The following is a 6,000-nucleotide window of genomic DNA, read 5'->3' as shown; positions in this document are numbered from 1 at the left end:
AGGTTTGTTTATGTTGTTTAACTGTTTGTGGTTGTTGTAGACAATATTTTGTTGTGTAAATCTTCGCATAAGGTTGTATATAGTTGTGGAGTTAGTTTTTGTTGTGGTTATGACAGTTTGATACGGTTTGCTTGTGAGCTTGACGCCATGAATGGTTTGAATTTGGAAGGTAAGCTTGGGTTTAATTTAAACTCTTATTTCTTTTGTAGTGCATTTTTTGTATGGTTTGCTTATTTTCCCCTTTCCTCTGCTTTCAAGGTTGTTTTATTGTAAGTATTTTGCTCTATAATTTTTCATTTAGTCTTAGGTTTTGTTTTAGTTGTGAGTATTTATTGCTCTGTGCACATGAAGGCTTTTAATTAGTAAGATAAATTGATAAAATGGTATATATATGTAGATCATGTGTTTTACACTGTAAAAATTCTCAGACTACAACATACAGTACTCTATGTACATATACATACGCACATGTCTTTATGTACATACATGCATATATACATGCATACATGTGTATTGATATACACACATAGATGCCTACACATACATGTATGTATATATATGTACATATGTGTATGGACATATACATATAACAGTACTTCAATGTGTTCTTATATATATACAGTTTGTGCTGCATTCACACAACAGTGTAGTCTTGCATCGAGAAATATATATATGTACATGTGTATATGCACGCACACACACACACACACACACATATATATATTGGTACTCTAACAATTTCTTAATAATTGCACACATAAAGAACGTTGACAGTCATGCACAGACTTGGGGACAAAATCATTAAAGACAACATTGTTTGAGAAACATACCACATGCATGGAGATGGGCATAGGCAAATATTCTTGACAACAGCGAAAGAAATTACATTTGATGGATCTAACCAGCAAATGCGAAAAAATCTAACATAAGGTAAAATTTCATTAGTAACAGAATGGTCAAAATCTAAATACCTAGGAAAGTGAACATAGACGATGCAGATTGAAAGTAATCACGTTCACAAACATTTAAATAACATAACAAAAGTAAGAATCCTGCAAGCAGAGCATACGCAAAAATAAGGATTGTATCAAATAGTGCATTACAAATTTTGAAAAATTTAATAACAAAATAAACAAGTACCTGGCAATGGAAAACCATTAATGCTAACAACCTCAGAAACAAGCCCTATAAAAGAGTCCGCATTGGTGCACATAACCAGGCACGAAAAGATTAAAACAAAGTAATAAACTTAAATGACTAAATATCTGCAAATGGCAAAAAGCAAACTAAAACCCTTTTAACCTACAACAAAAGACACAAATTAGCAACCTTGCAAGTACACTAAATTGAGAAATAACCAGAGTATAGAAAAATGGACTACAAAACAAAAAAGAATCTAACCAAAAGAAGAACTTACCTTGCAAATTCAAAACATGCACCGAGAGTGACAACAAAATCTAAGTCAACAAGTATATCCAAAGCAATGTGAAAGTGCCTAGGAAACTGAAAGTAGTCAGGGCCACAAACAGTTAAATAACATAGATGAAGTAACCCCTGCAAGCAGAGCCAAGGAAGAAATAAGTAGAGTATAATAAAAAAGCATTACAAAACCAATTAGATTTTAGGGTACCAAGGGCGCATAAAGAATCTAAATAAAACCAATTAGATTTTAGGGTTCCAAGTGTGCATAAAGAATCTAAATAAAATGGGAAGTAATGCGCACAACACACAGAACCACAAAATAAACAAGCTATAAACAAAATGGAATACAAAATGAAAAAGTATTTTAAAAAAATAGAAGCTTACCTTGCAACTTCAAACCAGTAACGGTGCCAAGGTTAGAAGGAAGCTTATCGACGACAACAACAAAACAAACAACATTTTAGGTTTGCCAACACGCATAAAGAACGTCGACATTCGTGCACAACGTCGAGGACAAAATCATTAAAGACATCATTAAGCACAACAATTTCAATGGTCACGGCCACAAACAGTTAAATAACATAAACAAACAAAGAATGCTGCTAGGACATCAAAGCATTCAAGGCATTAAGCTCATAAAGGAGTCTAATAAATTAGGCATGACCACAACAAAACCTAACTGCACCACTACATACAAATGCATGCGAAGAATAAAAGAAATTAAATATCACAAACCAACACTTCTGTAAGCACACAGAAGGAAAAACTAAGTAAAATGCATTACAAAAAGGAAAAGCAAACAAATAATACAGAGAACTACCTTGCAAATTCAAACCTTTCACAGCTTGGAACAACCTCAAAAATTGCTTCCAAAGTGGAAGGACAGAGGCCCACAAATAGTTAAGTAATAGAAACAGAGGAGCAACCCTGCAAGCATACGGAAGCACAAAATAAATAGGCGATAAACATAATGGAATATGAAAGAAAGTCATATCTCAACAAAACAGAACCTTACCTTGCAAGTTCAAACCATTTACGGTGTCAACCTCAGAAGGAAGGGTAGTAAAATAGTCACAATGAGAAGCAAACGTAACTATCAAAACAGTCAAAATGAGAACAAAACCCAACAATCTATGTGAACATTTGCAGAGAAAAAATTGCAGAGTAAACTATTCGAACAAAACCCAACAATCTATGCGAACATTTCCAAGAGAAAGTTGTAGAGCGAAATATTGCCCACAACACACGGAACCACAAAATAAACAAGCTACAAACAAAATGGAATACAAAAGGAAAAGGTATTTAAAAAAAATGGAAGTGTACCTTGCAACTTCAAATCAGTATTGATGCCAAGAAACAACCCAGCAAGCACATCAAAATATTCACCTGCAAGCACATGGAAGAACCCAACAACCTATGCGGACATTTCCAGGGCAAAACTTCGAACAGAACCCAACAACCTATGCAAAGATTTCCAGAGCGAAAATGGCAGAATGAGATATATTCGAACAAAGCCCAACAATCTATGCCAACATTTCCACACCGAAAATTGCACAACAAAATACTCAAACAAAAGGCAACAGTCTATGCGAACATTTGCAGAGTGTAATTTCCAGAGCAAAATATTGGTGACAACAACAAAACAAACAACATTTTAGGGTTGCCAACACGCATTAAGAATGTCGACATTCATGCACAGGCTCGAGGACAAAATCATTAAAGACATCATTAAACACAACATTCATTGCGAAACAGACTGCAGGCACTGAGAGGACACACGCACACACATGCACCAGAGAATAAACACCGCCGAAAATATATTCCAGCGGCCGTCAGAATGTCTTGCAATTTTCCTGCGGCTTTCTCAAACTAAAAGCCTATCGGCTTAACTATAAAAATGAATAACTTCATAGAGTAGTTAACATACATATCTACATCTCAAGTAAAACTCATGTCATAGTGAAAATATGTGATCAATATTCTATAGCTCTTCTAAACTTGGTGGCGCCAAACTAAAATGAGAAGCTCAAGATGAGTTAATAGGGAGCTTTTGGTAGTGAGGAATACAATGAGGAAGATCTAGAAGCAAGTTATCTGATAGATAAGAACTGATCTCAATAATAAATCTTGAAAAATGTCAACTTGAAATCTCTCTATAAAACTCCTAAGGTTCCTTGGACAAATGAAGGAAAAACATATTTGTAGGACATTTCATGGATGTGTGTCATGCTTCTAATCTTCATATATAATTCCTTGCATTAGCGTTGAGAGATATTATGTAAACCATTTACAAAATGATGCAAAATGGAGGTGAGAGAAGTTACGAACTTTGCTAATCTCCAACTTGAGATTACGTTGTTGCAAGTTTTAGTTCAAAATTGCAAACTTAAGGTAATATCAGAAACTAAACACAACGAAGATCTAAGGGTTACATATCTCCAAGGGTTAGTTCAAGAACCCTCACGTTGAAAAGATTTGGTTAAACTATCATTGCTCGAGGACAAGCAATCTTGCAAGATGGACAAATTGTAATGCCTCTACCATGAAGCTTCTCAAAACTCTCCTTAAAATAAAAATGAATACATAATAGATACTTAATACATTAAAAAGAACTATCTTATTAAAATAAGGCCTCACAATTTTTTGAAGTATTGAACGCAAGGAAGTAATCATTCCCTATGGCTATTATGACCACCCAAGAATGATAACACAAACAAGTAAGAGCAAGCCATCCCATTGCTAACATATGAACCATATGCAATTCTTCATACCACAAATTAAGGAATGGTTTTTTAAGTTAACAAGTGCATGGGATTAAGGGAACAAACACTCATTAAGAAATAAAAAGGAAAGGGACATGTAGGAAGGAGTCACCAATTATAGGAAGGTTGTATTGGTTTTGTATGAAGGTTATATCAAACTCCTATGATGTGCCTAATAAATTTATATGTTCACATGTCTTTCTAAAATGAAGCTTGAAGCTGTAAAATGGAAGAACATATAAGGCATATGAACATTTTTTAAAGAATACTCACAAGGTTGTCATCTCACGGTATGCCATGATTGCACAATATGCATAAAATGAACTTGTTGAAAAGGCTTTAGAATCTTATAAGCAAAAGCAACTGATGGGTGTGTAGTTAAATTCCATTATCTTTGCTAGCATCCTTCTTGCCTGTATGGGCATGCATTACACCAAAGATGATTGAGGAATTTAGTTGGAAATGCTATGACGACTACAAAACATTTTCTTTGAAAAGGTTTTAGAAATTTTCAAGAGAATGCGAAATCAAATTCCACGGCCTCGCCACACATGCACACTTAAAAAAAAGCTTGGAAAAAAATTATGAACATTGATAGAAGCACGTTAACTATTTGACAAAACTCCTTAAAGACACATGGTCTTATAGCTATGCATGTTAAGATAGAAGCTTAGACAAAGCACAAGAACTATTTTAGACAAAGCATGAGGTCTTTCGGCATGTTGTGATTGCGGGTTGTGCACAAAATGGATTTCGCAAGGAAGCTCTTAAAATCTTTGAATTAATGAAGCACCGTTGAATGCAATCTAACATTGTAAACTTTGTTTACATATTTCAAACACACAAATTGTAATTCCATTTGCACCTGCGAGGGATGTATGGATGTGTTTTCTTAGTGCACATATGAATATGGGATGAGTATTGCCACTACTATTATGACTACTACTGTTTTGCCACTACTAGCATGCAAAATATGGAAACACAAATAAGGAAAATTTAGAACCATAAGCTATGTGCATGAACTATTTGTCAAAATGCCTCAAAGGCTTTTTATCTCAAAGAGCGAAATGTAATGCTAGCACGATATGTACCAAATCATATAAAAAATTTAAAAAAATAAACTTCAAAAAATTTTAAGCACCAAACTCCATGACATATGCAAACTGTATACAATGAAAATAGAATGTTAAAGTATTATAAAACCAAACAAAGATCCAACCACATAAAAACCCTAGTTCTACAATTAAAATCCACTATACACTAATGAAGAACCTAAAACATGAAAAACACATAAAATATGAAAGATTATATCATTCACATGCTTAGTAGGGTTTGATCTCCATTTTTCCTTATTTTCATTAATCTTGCTTTGATATGGCTGCTCTCATATTTTGTATTGTGCACAAGAGCTCAACAAATAATGGATTGTGGTTGTGCAGTCTCTTGATTGCTTGATCACATGAAGGTTGATTGAAAATTGATTCGCTTGTTAGAGATATAATCGCATTAGCATTAGAATTAGCATTAGCATTAGGATTGGGCAAGGATGAAAGAATCCTCTTATATAGAGAACACCTTATAAATGGAGGGATAGGATTAAGAGGTGAAAAGGTAAATGGTTGGCTAGGATTAAAGCGTAGGTATAGAAAATGATAAAATATGAAGGGAGTGGTTAAAGGTAAATTAAGAGATGAATGACAAGTGTCATGAAGGGAAAAAACTAATGAATTAATTAAATAAATAAATATATATTTAATTAATAAAAGAAGTGGGGCCAATTATATAAATTAAATATTTATTTAATTTAGGGAAATGA

The sequence above is a fragment of the Cryptomeria japonica genome, chromosome 1, assembly GCF_030272615.1.
Source record: "Cryptomeria japonica chromosome 1, Sugi_1.0, whole genome shotgun sequence".
Lineage (NCBI taxonomy): Eukaryota > Viridiplantae > Streptophyta > Pinopsida > Cupressales > Cupressaceae > Cryptomeria > Cryptomeria japonica.
Note: the sequence above shows the minus strand (reverse complement) of the source record.